The 19071-nt window shown below is 42.3% G+C and overlaps 1 long non-coding RNA gene across 2 annotated transcripts in view; it reads right to left on the bottom strand.

Annotated features, from left to right (window-relative positions):
- Positions 1-18727, bottom strand: part of LOC125006582 — an 89247-nt gene extending 70520 nt beyond the window's left edge. Inside the window, exons 1-3 of one of the 2 annotated variants that reach the window (XR_007112600.1) lie at positions 18602-18727; positions 18204-18381; positions 14365-15991 (exon numbers count right to left, since the gene is read on the bottom strand). This is a non-coding gene — a long non-coding RNA (uncharacterized LOC125006582). Of the gene's footprint in view, positions 1-14364; positions 15992-18203; positions 18382-18601 lie in introns of those variants that run through there. The other variant, XR_007112601.1, reaches the window with a different exon arrangement.
- Positions 18728-19071: the final 344 nt, after the last annotated feature.

Raw genomic sequence — 19071 nt, 5'->3', positions numbered from 1 at the left:
GTGCAGCATCTTTACCGTTCAGACTTTAACAGTCCTCGCTTTTTTTTTTTGAATTTGTAGAATTGGAAAGTGAACTTGCGTTAGGTCAAGCCATAGTAATTTTTTTCTTTATCTAAATCTCTCTCATAGATAATCTAACTGTCCCAACTCACAGCTGTACAGGTGGACTGCGATTGTGCAAAATGATAAAACTCGAGGGAGGAGAGGTTCAGAGTGAGAAATGTAGGGGGCAGGTGGTGCACTGGAGACTTGATAGATTCAATTTTATGGCTAAGCGGAATTTGAAAATTCATCACATATGGGGTAGAGATCACAGCAAACCTGCCTTCTGCACTTTTTCCTCTGATGTGGACGAGCGGTGGAGAGATAAAAAAAAAAATAAAAAAGAAAGACATGAGACACAACCCCACCCCTCCTTGAAAGGCTGATGCCATGGCCTACAGGAAAAATGAGCACATTTACAGCAAGAAATTTCACACGTTCGGGTGTGGCGTTAAAGGATTAGGATCTGCAGATGAGGTAACTGACGGGATTAGTGCTCTTGGTGCGTTTGACTTCTAATCTGAAGACATTGTGAAAGAGGGAGCAATATTGCACAGAAATACGGGGCATGGCAGTTGTGCCTCAGATCCCATCACAGCGTGCTGTGATACAAAACCTGACGCTCCGTGATTAAGCAGGCATGGATCAGGCTGTTACAACTCCCCAGCACTCTGCCAGCAAAAAAAAAAAAAAAAAAAAAAAAAATGGACCAGCAGGGCTGCAGTTATTACAGCCAAACCATGTAATGTAGCAGTGGGTGCGAGGGCCCATATGTGTCTAATAACAGCTATATGTTTTAAGCACTCAATCTGTTCAGAAGCGATCGCAGAGGATGACGTCTGTGAGAGTGTCACCCTCCTCTATTTCGCTTCATCTCAACCTGTTGAGATGCGGCTCCGTGACTTCCGTCCCAGTGCCCCGCGTAGCCATGGAGATATGCTGTGTAATTAAAAATATCCTTCCTCCGGGCTATTCACTTACAGCTGTCAATAAGCAGCTGTTGGATCTGTCTGGATTGATTCTGGGTGTTGCACACTGCAACGCCTGAGCTTTTTTTCTTTTCGTGCACGTGTTTTTCACGTGCACCAGTATACACGCACGTGGTGCGTAATTCGTGCACGATGACGTACCTCCATGTGATCACAGTTAAATTACTGCAAGGCGCCAGGTTTGTTTGTCGTTTAGGTTTTGCATGCAGTGTCTTTAATCGGCGGTCGAACGGTGTTCTGTTCCATCTGTGGGCAGCCGTATGCCGTCCCTGCTTTGTTAAAGCAAAGTAAATGAGCAAGCACTTTCTCAAATTACTCCCCTGTGCATTCTGCCTTCTCCCTTGTGATGAAAAATGAATCAGTCCATCGCAGGAACTTTGCCTGCATTTATTATACATTATCACCTGGATCAGGGATATGATTTTTCACCGTGCCACAGCTTTCTTTTATTGATTAAAAATTCCCTTTCTCCGTTTGACTCACCTCGGCTTTCTGACTGACAGAGCTACATCGCTCTCCAAGTCAGCTCGAATTTCATTCTCTGCAAATTGATGTTGCAAATGAATATTTTACTCCACGCGGGCCTGCGTGGGTCTAAATCTCTCCAAATTCTGACTCTGATCGTCAGCCAGGTGTACTCAGGGACAGGAACCCTGTCAGAGTCAAAACGTTTTGGTGCGTGCTCACCGCTGTGGGAGTTTCATACGTACGTCAGTCGCAGCACCCCTGACACTATTGTTGGTGTGTCTAATTAACACTCCTGTGTGGTGCTGATGCTACACACTTCTTGTGCTGAGACACCTGTCCTGTGACAAACCTAGCGCACAGAAGCAGATGATTGTCAACAGACATTTTACCGGGGATACAGTTTTTTTTTTTATTTTGCAAAATACACACTAATAGAAGCACACTAGCACTCTACATTTGTTTTGCTGATGTTAAGATGAGAGGCAGCAGGTGTTTCTGGGAGACTCAGCAGGTATGACAGAGTCATGCCCAGGGGTGCTACTAGTGTTGATGGGTCCACATGCATAATACTACAGGGAAACAGATGGATGAGAGCATGACAAAGTCTGGTAGATGACAGAAATGAAATAGTCTGTCTGCGATTTAATGTGTTTTCTTTTAAAAAACGTTCCTCTCCGTCTGCTGAAAGAATATAATGATGCTTTCTTGCCAAGAGGTTTGTCAGGGAAGATGCTTGTGAATTTGCATTTCTATTTTGCAGTAGGACTTATCAAAACCATCACGCGGCTGGGCAAGTTAAACCACAAGACTACAACGAGAAGGAAGAAGACAAAGATTAAACAGGGACGTTATCTGCGGCGCACTGTTTTTAATCACGACATTTAATCATACTTTGCCTGTGTTCGCTTGTATAAACACATCACGATGTGACTGTGTTTTCACCGGTCACACCGGCTTGCTCCGACCTCAGTGACCCAGTGTCCCTGACTCTGTTCCAGGTAGCCCGCAGTCCCATCCTCACACCTCCACAAGTCATTGTTCCACAAAGCCCCTTTATTTATTTTTATTTTTTTTTTTCGGTTGGCACGACCTAAATCGAGGCGTTTCCAACACATTTTCATTTTCAGGTTGTCCGAGGGTTTGTCAGACATGCTGGTCTCTCAATATACCTGAAAGTGCAAGGTACGAGGTACCTTTCAATGTCTGCTGAGTGATAAGTTCAGTTTTTAATGTTGGACTTTTAAAGATGTGACATTGAAGAGTTGAGGCATGAACCACATCTTTCTTTCCAAATAAAGGCTACAGTGTACAGAGGCATTTTTCCCACTTTAAACTCAATATCTAGGCATTTTTAATTAATGAAATCATCAGTAGTTGTCTACATATCAGTCAATGAGTGTCATTGCTATGGGGTGGGAGGAGTCTGGTCTGGTCTAGGTGGGTGCTACATGTCTAAGTAACATGAATGAACACTGAATTGTCACAAGATGGTTAATGTTATTTACTTGTCTTGCCCGTGGTTTTAATGTTACACCTGATCAGTGAATATCTGTCAGTCAGCTTTGGATAGCTGAAGACTACAATACGTGGCATCAGCAACATTGCCATGGCAAACCTAGATGATGTTTTGAGACAGTATTTAATATTCACTTATGTACACAACCAGTCAATAGTTTGGACACATCTCTCTCAGTTCATTAAGAAAGTGTGTCCAAACTTTTGACTGGTTGTGTATTTTTTCCATTCATATACATGTACACTAAAAAGTGGAAGCCCCCAAAGGACTTCTTTTTAGACCTATAAGTCAGTTAAACTTGCACATGTCTGCTTACTACAGCAGTTATTACACTTTTCACACCGCAGAATATCTTGATAATGTTTGCTTTTTTTTCAGTTTGCAAACGGCACATCGTGCTGGTTTGACAGGCTGATTAAAGCGAATGATGGAAATCTCAGTTCATTTGCACCAGTGTGAGCGCTGCCAGTCCAAAGTTGAGTCTGCACGAGCCTACCCGTGACAGGACCGGGATAACGCAGCAATAACAATGGAGTGAAATACGACGCGTCTCTATAAATGGCAAAGATTACCTTACACATATTGTGCGAAACTGTGGATTTAACAAAACGTCAGTATTTGACTGCACCCTTCCTGAGTTCATCTGTCAGTTTCTCACGCTGTAGCAATATCTTTTAGTCGCTCTTCTGTATCAGGACGCGTTGTTGTGCTCTGAACGAAGGCGCTTGAATATTGTTTTAAGATATCAGATGTGTGCCGTCTTTCATTTAATCTGCTGCTTTGCTTTGTTTGGACCGGTGTGTATGTCGGTAATGCCTGATAGCTACATGATGCATGTGAACAGTTTGCGGTCCTTTTTTTTTTGTGCGTGAATGCGTCGTGCATCAACAGTCGGTTTGTCATGAGGATTTAAAATGTGCTGACTGATGGAGGTTCTTAAAATCATGCCCAGTGTTTTTAGTTCAATGATATCAGCTGGTTACAGATGGGACATTTATAGCTCCATGCGTATGACACGTACACATGGATGGATCCATTACAAAAGGCCAACATCAGCCTGCTTCTAAATACTTCCCTACTTCCCCAGCATGTGTGTGTGATGACAAACATTAGTCAAAAAGGAGTAAATAATGCATTTGTAAGGGGCAATTTTCTGCTACTGCTTTGACGCACTAATGAGGATTTTGGGCACCAGAATGATCTACATGGGGTCCACTTAAAATAAACTACAGTGCCAGTGTACAGTGTAATGAAGGGGATAATGTCACTCACTGCAAGTGTGTGGTTTACTGATATGGCAATGTGGCTCAAACATCTCAATCGCTAGCAGATGGATTGGCATGACCCTTTGCTTAGACATTCATGGTTCCCGGGTGATGTCGAAAAGTGTTCAGATCCCCTGGAAGGTCTGCACTGAAAATTGGTGAACTGAGACATTCGTGATCCTGTCAGGATGAACTGCAATAACTTTTATTGAGTTGGTGGGTTTATGAGAAAATACCTAGAAAATCTAAGGTGATTACTGTAGCTTTGGTTTAACTTTGGATTTAGTGTTAGTTGGCATGTTAGCGTGTTATTCTTAGCAACTTAACACTAGCATGCAAAGGGCCTAAGTCTGGTTAACGGTTTCTGGACAACACATCTGTTGAATAATTATATCAGACTTCTGCAACTTATCAGTTTCATTAACAAAATCAATATAATATTTTTCTACGATTAAGGCGAGACATTGACAAGGTTAAACTAATATCTGATGCTGAGATGTGTGCCTTTGCTGTTAACGAGACGAGACTAGAATCTTATTTGGTATGATAAGATGTAATTTCAATATAGTTCAATCAAAACACATGATCTCTGATACAAGCTGACTGTCTTTGTCTTAGTTGATGGTAGCCTACCAAAACCAGCAGGCTGCTACAAGCCCTGTGTCTACAAATGAGGTTGGAAGAGTTACCTGTTATTTATTAATGAATGATTTTTGTTTTGTTTTGTATGCAATAGCCTGATATAGAGGGGGCAGAACAAGAAAAGCGTAGCTTCATCCTGTCCTTTCTCTAACTAGATTATTATTATTATTATCATCATTTGTCTTTATGGAATTGTTTTAAATTGTTGTTGGGAACGTAGTTTTTGGCTTGAATCTTCCTTGCTTATGCTACGTCTTTTATCAATCTGTAACATGCGATCCAACCTTATAAATGATCAAGGACACTCCGCAGGCTGATATCTAACGCTGGAAAAAAAGCGATACTGTATGTAGTGCAGTGTCGATGCAGCCTGTAACCTGATTCAGATTTCTGCAGATGATTCATCATAGATGCTTCAAATTGTTCTTAAATTTTTAAAGGTTTTATAAAATAGCAGCAATTTGACTAAACCTGAACAGGTCGGTAGATTAGTACCCAGAGAGAGACACTGTTAGAACATGCAAACTCCACACAAGAAGGCCCCAGTCAGCTGGTGGATTCACCAAATTCCCTAAAAAAATCTGTTGATAATGGGAAATGTATATAGACCAGCTTTATTCCCTTATATGCCCAGCCAGATGTAATACATCTTGCATGGCAGAAAGCGGACCATATAGCTCTAAACAGGCGCTCCAAACCCTGCCAACCTCTCCAACACCTTCAGATTGTTTGGAGGCATGAGTGACAGAGCGTGGCAAGTTTCTCTCATTTGGTGACAGCCAAAGATGAATCATTTAAAGAGCTCGTTTGTGGCCTCGCAGAGCAGTGTTTTCTGGACTATTAGCTACACAAGCAGCATTAGGCAGATGAGGCAGACTCTCCTCATATCTCACCAGATGCCCGAGGCAACAAGCAGAGGGGGAGACTTCAAAGTTTTCAGATAAGGAGATAAACACCTCATGCTGAACTTGAAGAACCTTGACGGCTTTAATAGAGCAAAGGGCCCTGTGTCTGGCTGCCGACAGAGAGATTACCTCTATCTTATTTTAGTTTATGTCAATTGTGATTGGGGAAAAATATGGCTAAATGTGCATTGGCTGTTTTCTATAAAAACCTTCTTGTTAAAATGACAGCATAATCTATATGTTTTTGCTGTCTCCTTGGAGAGTTTTGCAGTCTCCCCTATTAACATACTTTGCCCTTTCTCCCAGGACCTGAGCCGTGTGTTTGTGTGCTTTCAAGATATGTGGCGGAGGAGAAGATGCTGCGCCGCTAAACACAATGCGAGAGATTATGTGCGGAATGGCATGGTGAAGGGGGAAGGGTGAATAGGTTAGTCTGTTTATGTGAGCGCGCGTGTGGAGGTGTGTGCGTACGTGCTTGGCTGGTTGTTGCTGGGGGGTTGGTTGCCTGTGGGACCTGCCTCTCAGTGTAATTGAAAAATGTGACCTGGAAAATGTTTGCCCAGCGGAGCATGAAAGTTACCTCCACAGCGACGGTGGCATGCTCAGAGGCGGCTCACCTGGCCCCTGACAGGGAGAGCCCCGCATTGGGCGGGAGCTCACGCTAAGAGCCGCTTTATCCCCCCACCACAAGCAGAAACATATATTATTTAATGGTACTAAAGAATCCAAGATTGACCAAGGGAAAAAAAAAAAAAAAAAAGGACAAATATTCAAATGGAATTTCCACTTACAAGCTGTGAAAAGATTGACCTCGACAAGGGCTAATTGAATGTTTGTTTGTGAAGGCCACGCAAAAATAAAAACCGAATTGAATAGAACGTGACCTTGTATCTGCTGCACGGAAGCCACTTGTGAAAAATGTACAGTATCTCCGCAAGAAAAATCACTTGAAAACAGAAAGTGTCAGATATGCGTCTCAGCATATCTGACACTTAATAAGGCGGCGATAAAATGCAATCAAAAACGTAGCCCCCCGTGCTACACACTCTGAGTCATTTTCATTAACCGCAAACCATTATTTCAAATAACGCATGCATCTTCGTACTTGGACAGGTATGAAGATGCATGAGTGTGGCCAAAGTACTCCAGCAATCTAGACAGACTAAATTAATATATAGATAGTGTGGAGTCAGCATGGGATGGAGACATGACGTACATTTTAAGCGCAGAATTGATGTTGGCCATCAGCTTAGTATACCTTTACGTAAGAGCCCCCCACCACCACCACCACGCACCCACCCACATCCGTTTAATGGACGACGGGATCTGGGAATAGGAATCGGGCAGGAGCAAGGAAACGGCAGAGGTAAACAAGGATAATGTCAGTGAGAGGTCTAAAGGGTCCTAGTAGATGAGCACCCGCCCCAATCACACAACAGCTTGTGGGGATACATACTAAGCAGGAGACTGCAAGGCAGATGTAAACTGAGACAGATTCAATGAGACTGAACAACAACAACAACAAAACCCCACATGTAAATAGCCTACAATGATGGCTCGCAATAAGAAGCCTGTTGTTTAAAACTGCAATGAAAAACCATCTGTTTGCATTTTCTGTCTCAGTTGCTAATTTGCTTTTTTCTTTTTTTTAAATTTTTCAGCAACATTGATTTGAAACGTTGATGCATGAATTTGAGAATGTTAATGCTTAGAAATGCCCCAGGAATAGCTTCACCTAGAGAGAATGTATTCAACCAGCTAGTCAGCTTTAATGTGAATGTCTTTTTCACTGAGGTGTCATATTAAGAAGCAATTAACAACACGTGTGCTAAACCTCATCAGTTTTTCTCAATAACAGTGAGGCATGTCTTTGTACAGTTAAATTTCTTACTATTGATATCTTGTGTTTATTCCTTCCTTACAGATAGACTGATCATATGCAGAACAACCCAGTCAAATATCTAATGTAGTTTCCTTGACACATGCGTCAGATATTAAACTTGTTTTCTTGCTTGGACCACCCTCACGCCTATTCATTGTTGATCTTTTAGCTAGCAGGCTGCTGGTTGTAACTTTATATGCAGAGCCTTAGAACCAATTTAGAACATATGCTTCTCCATCTCTTAGTGTATAAAAATGTGATGTAAAGGAAGTTAAATGGGAGATGAACATTTTGTCATTAAAGAAAGAAGCAAAAGTCTCTCTTCCGCAATCAAAAAACTTAGAAAGCCCCTAATTAGCTTGCAACATTACCTTTGGACAGAACCAGGCACATTCTGCTTCCCGGTGTTTCCACTCTATGTGCTCAGCTATGCAAAGTTATAACTCATACAGTGTTAACAGTTAGACTCGCTACCAGCCTGTGAAAAAACAATATGGAATCATAAATGTATGACCTTAAAGGCTATTAGTGAAAAAAAATGACAATGGACCTTGCCCAGTCTGTTTGTGCTGCACCTTCTCTCACCACAAGGGGGAGCTCACTAGCCAGAGTTCTCGAACAGCTACAGAGATTTATTTCAAAGAAAAAGTCCCCCCTGCTGGCAACTCAATTCACTGATGTGGAATGGATGGATAAACTTGCTTAACTAAGAATAGCAACCGTATTTAATATGGCAGATGTTAAAATTCAAAGCTGAACTACAACTGAGGACATTGGTGTATTTGAAATGTTCCCAGTATTAGTCGGGGATGGACTGACGCTGAACTGTCTTTACCCCAGCTGGTGCGCAGTTACTTGGCTTAAGTGTGGACAGAATGAGTGTCACTTTAAATTGAAGTTGACAAGAAACATAAAGGAACGGATCTGACTGTTATGTCCATGTCACTGCAGGAAGAAGACCGGCTCTTTGAGCTCCCAAATGATGTTGGGGACCATCTTATTGCAAGAAAACAATATGGTTCCCACTTATCTGGTACAACATACAATGTTTTTATATACTGAGGAAAATGTGTGCTGCTTGTTGTGCGCGACACTTTAAACACCATTAGACCTATGTCTCATCCAATGCTTGTATTTTATTACCATTTAGTATTTCTGGAAGTTACACTGCCCAACTTTGCAAGATTTATAATAAGATACAAGGCATGGAGACAGAGGCTAACTGAGCTTGTTGGCCTTAGACAGTATTGTAGTAAATGCTTCAGGGCCCGTGAGGGGAACAAGCTAATTATGGATTGATTCTGTGTAAGAGGGACTCGATCTTCCATCTTTAATGAGGAAATTTGCATCTTCCATTAAACTGATGTGTGAATACATCACATTATAGAATATTACATACGAGCTCGGCGAAGTAGATTTGCAAAGTTCTGCCTCCCACATAAACTGCTGCTCGGAAAGATCAATTAGTCTGCCCGGGGCTGTTTCTGGCAATACCTTTTTTGGGACCTTTAGACTGGCAAAAAAAAAAAAAAAAATTTAAAAAAAATCATTGGAGTTCTACAAAAGTTATCATTGGTATTTAAAGCAGCAGCGAGTAATGCGAAAAAGTTTGCTTATGTTAAGAGTAAATGTAGCATTGCTTCTTCTTCACTGTCTCTACGCTGCGCCGCCACCGCCAACACCACCCCCATCATCATCAGCTCCTACGACCCCTACGTGAGATAAAGAAAAGCCATATCAGGTAATGTATAAATGAGAGTACAAACAAGCTAGTAAACAGTGTGAATCTAATTAAAAGATAATGTCAGCCATTTTGTCACAAATGTTTCTGCTGCTATGGGCCTATCTTCCAGCCCTAGGGCTCTCTATCTGTTGAGGACTATTGCTCTCTTCTTGCTGGCTGTATCTTTAGTTACGCCGCTATCTCCACTTCCTCATCCCAGACTATATCTGCCTGACTTGGTGGTATTTCTGCTGGCCGTCATGCTTGACTGTGCTGACCCGGTATTTCTCTTTCCCTCTCTCGAAGATCAAATACACGGTCTCGTAGTGTGTGGGCATTAGAATATTTCGGCAGGTATACATACTATAGGTGTAATGAGCTTCGGTGCGCTGCATTACCCAGTGTAGGAAATCAGTTACAGAAATACAGTACATTAAAATTCTGTGTCGGGGAACCCTGTGTTTTGCACCCCACTGAATATGCCTCCAGACTTCCATTCTCTTTGAGGATGGCGAGACTTTACGCAAACATGTCTTGCTAGGAGGATAATACTTCTGACAGGGGGATTGACCAGCCCTATCTCCAGCGCGGCAACCGCACATTTAGAATGAACATCGCCCCACAAACCGGCCACTGGAGGGGAACTTGAAAGAACAGAAAGGGAGAGCGCTGACGCACCTCAGAAGATGGTTTTGCATCGACCACTGACAGCCGACTTCAAAGACCCAGTTATGAACATGACAGGCAGCCAGTGCAACAGCCTTTGAATCCAGTGCACATTTTTTATCAAGAATTTATGGTCTATTTAGAAGTGATTTTTTGTATTTTTTTTTTTTTTTTTTTTTGCAGCAACCGGGAATTTGATTTGACTGTACATTTCATCGCTGACACGGTAACTCTCCCAGGTCTCTTTTCGACGCTGATATATATGGGACTTGCATTTTCATGAGCGCGTGATTTTATTCCACATGGCAGCTGTTGATATTAGCGCCTTTGATTCCTGAGGAGTTCTAAAGAAATTCTGCACGGAAAGCCCCCCAAGGCACAAGTTGTTTATTTGCCCACATATATATTAATCCAATCAATTTGCCTCAGCTCGCACCTTGTGGTGAATTGTAATGGGGCAGATGCGCACAGAGAGAACTAAAAGAAAGAAATAAAGAAATAAAATAAGATGCTCCAAGACAAGATCTTGGCAAGTTGAATTTACAGACATAATTTGGTGCTTATGCCTTCGCCCTGGCTGCGGTTTCGTGGTGGGATGCTCGCCTGCTTTGTGGTATAGCTGATGAGGAAATGCAGTGAAAGTGATTATAGCAGTAAAAACTCTAAGATAGAAATGTTTGTCTATGAAATAAATAGAAAAATATTTCTAATGTTTTTAACTTAGAATATGTAGACAAAGGACAAAAAAATATATAAATAAATTAGTTTTGTCACATATATTTAATTTAATCCAGGTCCACTGCTTATTACTGCTGCCCGAGTAAACGATGATATAAAAACACTGAAACAGACACAATATTTGTTAACCTTTTCAATCTGTTTCCTGCCCTTCTCCCCGACTAAAGTCACTTTCAAGATCACTGGTGGTGTATCCAATTCTTTCACTCCATAAAATATCAACCCCCGAGATATGGTCACACCGCCTTGTTTGTATGGCGGTGTGATGATTTGTCTAAGTGCTGGGCGGCGTTCGAGTGTGTATGTGTGCGCTCCAGCATGTGTACTTGCGTGTGTTGCAGTGTCATCCCGCCCTGGAAAATGACTTATTAAAATGAAATTACGCAGTGCCCTGACCCATGGCAAACGGCATGAGACGCAATTTGTCTAGCAGTTGAGCTGTGAATAAAATCTGATTGGCAATAATTTGGCTTTACTGTTGAGATAGCATCCCATCCTGCACATCTTTTCTTCTCTCACCCATCATCCCGCACCCCGCCCCTCCCCTCCTCTCCTCGTGTTATCACGGGTGTGTTGATCTAAGGGTGAAATATTACCAATATAGCGATCTTGGGTCAGTGAGCAGAGAAGTGTGATGATGGCAAGTGGGTAGATGGGAGGTTAGGGAAGGGTAATATGTAGCAAGAAGAGCTGATGGCAATGTTAAATACCAAAACTCACTGCTGATCTCTGGTAAAAAGGTTGAATGACCACGTGTGTGCGTCTGTTTGAGTGTTGCTGGGAGTGTGTAAAGCTGCACAGGCTGACCTGAGCGTGCTTGGCTGTTTAAGCAGTTGTCTTATCCCTCCTTGTTTTATGTCATATCGGTGTGTGTTTGCGAGTGCAAGCGTGCTCGTGCACTCGTGTGTCTGTGCGTTGTTATGGGAACCGGCTCATTTGTTTTATAAAGCCCTTTCGCTACGGTCATCTCTTTTAGCATAAAACGGAAAACAATTACAAGCAGCACTTTCCAATTTATCTCATTTGTCCGGTTTAATAAATGTCTTTTTCTGCGAATGAAAATACACAAACTCACACTGTGGGGGGGAAAAAAAAAGAACTATGCCCATGTGATAGAGGCGATGATAGAGGTGGGTAATGGAGGCAGGGTGTTAAAGACCCTGGTGCAGTGGAGGCCTTGGACAGGTTGATGTAGTTCCAGCAATGAGCAGCTCATAAAAAGTGCTATCCGTAGGCCTTAGGAAGATATTCTATCTCTCCGCTGCTAACGGCACAGCCTAAAATCACCTGCTCCATCAAAGTCAGGCCCCCCTCTATAACACAAAATGCACCAGGAAAAACAGCAGGCGGAACAATAAGACTGTGTGCGCATACTCCACCATTTGTGGGGAGACATTAGCTTCATTCAGATAATTAGGACGCCCAATGCAAAGCAGGTGGTTGCAGAAGGACGGGGGATTTGGAATTCATTCAGATGCACATTTTTAACAGTAATCACTTTTTTGGCTCTGCTACTTCTTCAATGTTTGAGCCCGCCCATAGATTTTCTTTTTTTTATGTTGTTGTAAAGAACTCCAGGGACATAAGTCAGCGTAATCGGTGGTTTGCTATATGTGCTACACACTGCCATGTGCTACGTCTTTCTGAATTGGTGGGATGCAGACCCTGAAAGGGTTTTTGGTGTATTTGCTGCTGTAAGCTAGTGTGGTTGTGTAGTTCTTGTAGCCCCCTGGAGCTCATGGAATCCCCTCCTGTGAGATGACTGCTTGCAGGTTTGGGAAATCCCACGTTCAGAGAGTTTTGCTGACTTCTGATCTTTCCCTTAGAGAAATGTTTAAAACTCTTAAACTCCAGCTGAAGAAGCAGCGGTCTTTCCGGTCTCCAGTGGGGCAGTAGAACGGGGGTTCCCCAGAAAAGATTCAAACGGCCACAACAAGTTATACATCTGAGCAAAGGCTGCCCCCGCCAAGTTTAACCCAATAGAGGGTATGCACGTGACGTCACAGCGAAGTCTAGCGAACTCTAATCTATTGTTTCCAAATCCAAACTAGTTTATTTGGATCATTGTCGAGTCCTTAATTTGATCTGATAATACACATTTTCCCCAGTCTTGCTGTATTTACTGATACATTTCACCAGTGATGTCAATGCGTACCCTCTATACCTACTACCGCCATGTGTCAGTTCAGCTCATTTATGATGTAAATGCCCCTATTTTAGCATTAGCAAATGATTTAGTTATGATTTAGTGTGATTTAGTCACAATTCAGTTTAGATGCGGCCAGTCCAGAATAAAGAGCACTGGGACTGGAGTTGATAATGTGCAATGAAATCAAACCTCAGCCATCAAGCTCAGAATACAGGGAACACACTGGGAAATCAGTCATGTTCGAAGAAAAGCCCCCACCCTGCGCCCCATTAACATGAAAGTGTACAGTATGTGGTCAGCCTGGACAATTTGCAGCATACTAAAATGAACTAACCTTCTCAGTGGAGAAACTCTAATGACAATTGCCTCTGCCGTACAAAAACAGTAAGCAGTAACAAGCTGTCTCGGTCTGCATATCCATTATCTATTTTCTCATGCCCCCTGTCTCCACTAGAAGCCTCTTAACATTTGCTTTAGTCTAAATCATCATAGCCAAAAGGTTCCTGGACTGCACCCGTTAAAAGCGTAGTCAGTTTAAGTGTACGCCACTCTAAATTAGTGGTTATTTGTTCCATAGATTTCATTTTCTTTTAATTAAATGCTGTTACATGTTTTCTACAACCCTGTCTGTCAAAATGTAACCTCTAGTTGTATTGTCTATACAAGTTACTTAAAGACAAGCTAATGTGTAGTTATTATAGTGATGGCCAAGTTCTTAGGTCTCCTAAGAACTAACTAAACTTTAACAATTCAAATCCAAGTGGTCTATTTTATGTATTTATTTATTTATTTGAGAAGCAGCACTACATAAAGCTGTCAAAGTAATCACATATATCAAGTGTGTATTATTTAAGTGTATTTACTGCTTTGATCTTTGGGAGTACGGTTAGGGTTTATTTTGTGTATTGAACTTCAGAAGTAATTCTTCTGAAGTTAAGAGAGCTCATGAAAAATAAAAAACGGTGGAATATATCTTTGAGCTGCTAAAGAGGGGCCACAGTCTCCAGAACATTAAACAGCACATAGTATTTTATGTATTGAATAGAGGAGTCAAGGCCCTGAACCAGCAGGGGAATCCCAATAATAAACAGGAACAAATGCAAATCAGCGATGTGAAGTAAATATGGAAAAATATGTCACAACGAGGCCCAGCTTTGGTACCGCACACACGAGCGCAGTGAGTCTCTGTTTACGGGTTACGGGCTCTTGGGAGCGCTGTCAAACTAATGGCAACACAAGGGCAGAAGTCTTACAGTACCAATTAAGCATGCAAAACATTAAAAGAAGAAAAAAAAGAGTAAAAAGAGTAAAGCACTGCAGTGGAAAGTACCTGAGAATAATGAAAAAGGACAAAAACAAAAGCGAAAAACAACAACACACACACAAACATTTCCATTTACAATATTTATGGTGCATACACATGAAGATGAACTTATTTCCAGTGTGAGGTCCCAAGCACATAAACAGCACAGAGGTCCACACTGTAGTTATCTTTTAACAAACCCAGATAAACATGGTTATTATCAAGCTTTAAACAACATCCTTGGTCATGTGTGCGCTTCTTTTCTCTGTTTTTTGTCAAAAATGTTGTATCTTTTTCTGGGATGCCTTTGGGCTGCACATCAGGGAGGTAAGGAGACGCACGCAGTTCACGCCATCGACTACAACGAAGTCAGCCTCCAAAATCTGTTTTCCTCAGCCTTGGTGTGATGTGATTTTCAACCATTAAAATATTCTCGTAGGGGATGCTGCTCCTTGCTACCTGCCCTCCGAAATGCGCTGTATCTTAATTCAGCCCATCCGACAGGTTGAAACTAAGCAGAACTCAGCCCACGTAACGCTTCCTTTGATCGAGCCTCCTGAGAAAGGGTGTGAAATCATTTCGACCTGTGGTTCATTGGTGTGTCTCTTTATATTAGGGCGTTTTGGAAAGGTTCATAACATTAACAGCTGCAGGATGTCCTCAGAAAAGACCAGAAGAACGCGTCTAATTGTGAGCGGTTAAGCTTTGAGCTGCGAAGCAACATAGTAATTACACTCATTATTAGAACCATCACTGACATGTGACGCTGTCAGGTGTCAGTTGCTCCGTGGAATAAAATATTCCATTAACAACCTACGAGCGTAAATTGTTGCTTTAAAGCTCTGGAAGCTCATCGCCTTAAATGAACACATCATGATCTTAAATGTCTCCCTCCTACTTCAAACCCTTTTCGCTGACAGTAACTATTTAGCGGCGAGCCTTGTGACTCGTTTTAAGGTCTTGCTGTTGTCATCTGTCACATGACAATGGGGGTACTTTGCGTCTCCACTCGAGTCTCCCTCCAGAGACAAAGAACTTAAATTTCCTCTCAGAGCTAATAGAAATTTAACTCTGCCCATAACTCCGCCGAGTCCTCGAGGCTCGACACCAGGCAGGGCCCTGGAGGAAATAGCTTCAGATGTCATTTACTTTACTGTTCTCTTCTTATCTCTTTCATTTCTTCCCCCTTCCCTGCTCCCATATCTTTTCATGATGTTTGCTGTCATTGGCAGTGGCTGGAGTGGCCACGTTGTGGAAATATTGATTTCTCTCCCTCCCTTCTTTTTTTTTTTCCCCCTTCCCTTTTTTCCCTCCCTCCTCCACAATCCCTCCACCTCATTCCGCTTCCCCCCGTGTTGCATCTGGGGCTCTGGGTTGACACATGACCAACCCACTTCACTGGCAGCTCATCCCACTTCCTTCTTTTGCTCTTTCCCTTTTTCTTTCTTCTTTTTTTTTTTTTTGTTCTTCTGTCTCCTGATTTTTCTTCTCCCAGAGACTCGATTCTGACATCATGTTGTGGCTCCACTGTCTTTGAAAGCGCTCTCCATTATGGGGAAGCTGGAGGTGTCGTGGCATGGTGGGGGGGGGATTCTCTCTGCCATCACTTCGCTGTATTCTTCCCTACATCCATCAAAGCGGCACAGGCCCGTGTTCAGGCACTTGGCTCCCTGTCGACCTCAGCCACTGACGACTCATTCCCCCTGACAACACACAAATAACTGTAAACTTTTGCTATTGTTGAGGTCACGGCAAAGTGAAATGTCTTTCTCAAAGCGTGTTGACACAGATATCCTCTTTGGCGCGCGATTCACAACCTTTGTTCCAAGTAAAAAGCAATATTTGGCTGCGGAGTGCCTTTTCCTGTACAGCACGCCATTTGTCAAATTTTAAAGCGGAACTTTAATAATTCAGGTAATACGGGACATTTCTGCAATAAAAGCCTATTTCATGGTGAGAGGAAGGGGAGGAAAAAAAACACACGGCCTGGAACATGGTTTATGTGGGTGTAACAAACCATCATGGCGGTGTAAAACAGGTGCAAGCAGGTTCAGATACACAATATACGGACAGCAGCCTGTATTAAATCAAAGGTCAAGTGAGGTTTTGTATTAAATCTATCATGCAAATAATGAACACTGTGTTCGTGTTTTCCTATTTCCTCAGCAGGACGTTGACGTTGAAGGTGGCCTTGCATGCGGCGCGGTATTCGCCAGTCGTCAGAGGGTATTTTACAAGAGAGCAAAGCTACTGCTGCAGAGCACTGCTGAGTATTTCCAGATGCGATGTGTGCACATGGCAGAACTGAAAACCGTAATAATCCTCTTGGCGCGACGCAGAAAGTAATCTGATCCTCCGAACGGCTTTTCTAAGTGTCGAGACGGAGTTGATGGAGGCCGGGATGCATTCTGAGCGCTGCCGTGTCACTGCGGACGTGGTTAACTGTGTAATCTGTCAGAATCATTTTACAGTTTGACATTTAGGAAGCACAAGACCTATTTAAAGGGGCAGTTGATGAGATTTTTAGAAAACTAAATTTTTAAAGCTTTTAAAAAGTTTTGTTAAAATATGAAATAACAGTCATGATATCATGTAAAATAAGTCTACGTGTTGCATTGTAGAGACACGGATCTACTAAAATTGTCATGCTAACCAGCTACTGACGACCTATTACATCTGGTCATACCTCTTTGTGTTTCTTTGCGTTCTGCACTCATTCCAATATTGGCATGAAGGGCTTGTACACGTGCCCTTGGCTATAAGTGCAGGTGTAAGTGCACCAACACAAAAAACAACAAAATTGTCCTATGATTTCCATTTCCTTATGACAGCAAACCACAGGTCTAAGAATAATGTCACCTAGTGGCACAAATGTGCACAACACCCACAAGAAGAAAAAAAAAAAAAAGAAGAAGAATTTGGCTCCTACACGTAGTTTTATATGAAACAGAGAAAGACTGAAAAAACAAACTGAAAAACACATCCGTACACTACGGCCCAAAACATCAAAGTAGTTTCAGTGTGATCTAACAGAAGCAACACTTACCCAAATAGGCTAAAAGGTGCTCCACTTCCTTTTTACGAACCGTTTTATCTTACCAAAATGCATATTCAGCATTACCTCTGCTGCGCCATATGCCGGCGTAAAATCAAGTCCACCGACAACACCGACGCTCTACATGTTTGTAACCCCAGTCCCATGTAGCTAGTTAAAACTGACAAATAAATGGGGGTGTTGTAGTACAGTGGGACAGGGCCTGAGTTCGTCTGGAGCTACCTGTGATAAATGTGATAATGATATAAAATAACTTTGCGGTGCCTCCAATAAATTCTAAGAAGTAAACAGAAAGGTTGTACTTCCCCTTTAACATAAAAGTTCTGTTAATCTTTGGTAATCTTTACCTTGGTAATTACAACACAGGATTTTAAGTTCAAAAGGAAAATGATTTATTATACAGTCATGTTCACTGTTGACCTTTAAATATGTACTGAAATAGTATTCAAAACTCCCAAATGATCTCGGATGAACCCAAATAGAAAGTAGTCACAATGACCAACAGACTCAAACATCCACACAGGCGGCGGCTTTGGCTCAGTATGTAGAGCGGGTTGTACATGAACCGAAGGGTTGGCGGTTCGATCCCCGAATGTGCCATATGCCGAGGCGTCCAGTGCAACTGCTTATGCGAGCGAATGGGTGAAAGTGTCTCTGACTGTAAAAATTCTTTGTGTACCTTTGAGTAGGTAGAAAGGCGCTATATAAGAGCAAGACCATTACATTCACACCGGACTTTTTATCTTAACCAAAATAAAACCGTTTCAGGTTGATGCTGTGAGGGGTGAGGCCGGAAACAAATGGCCGCTTCACTGGCTTTAACCAGTAGAAACAAAAAGGCAAAATGTAAGTGTACTCACGAATCTTCACAGTCAGAGATGACGATGGGGGGAAAGGGGCAAATGGCAAGATGGAGTGTCAGCAGCAAGGGAGTGGCGCGTGCAGGAACACGTGCGATGAACCACGCTCAAGTACAACAGCTACAGTCCAGGGCTCTACCGGTCCTCACTCTCTCCCTCTTACGGCAAATGTCCGGTCCTAAATCACAAAATTACTCTTAGTAACTAAGCCACAGGCTATTTCATGGCGAAAAACCCACAGTATTTTTACAGAAATTAGCAATTGCTAGCTGCAATGCAGAATAAACAGATTGAAAGCCTACGAGGAGGCTAAGCTAAAGGCTAGCAGCAATTAGCGATTCAGCTCGGTTTTTACACATTAAAAATAAACAACAGCACCTTAAAACACGTGAATTTACCTCTGGCAGCTTCCAGAATTCACCGACATCCACCACAAGACGACTCGCCGTCAGTCTCGGAAGTTAAGAGTGTTTCCACGTTACTTTTACAGCTCATCCTGCTCGGACGCCAGGAAAAAAAGCAGCCTCTGCTGGTGCGCACCTGTCGCGCACTTCGGTGACTCTAAGCTCCTCCTACCTGAAACAGGTGCGGACTGGATTGGATAATGCCACAATCAAAGATGAGAGAATAAAAAGATGCTGCACTACTTCACAACAAACGTGGTCTCTTGACGTTTCTGCCGACAACCAAAAAACTACACCACCCTTTTTATCTCTGACTCTTTTAACTGCACATGAAAGTAGTTTTTTTTAACATGTTATAATCAAACATTTTTAAAACATATTTACCTTCATGGACTATTATTTATTACAAAACAAGCATTTTAACCTCTGTATATGAATGAATGAATGAATGAATGAATGAATAT

Source organism: Mugil cephalus, chromosome 4 (assembly GCF_022458985.1).
Source record: "Mugil cephalus isolate CIBA_MC_2020 chromosome 4, CIBA_Mcephalus_1.1, whole genome shotgun sequence".
NCBI lineage: Eukaryota > Metazoa > Chordata > Actinopteri > Mugiliformes > Mugilidae > Mugil > Mugil cephalus.
The sequence above is the reverse complement of the archived record's forward strand: the minus strand, read 5'-3'. Positions and strand labels throughout refer to the sequence as shown.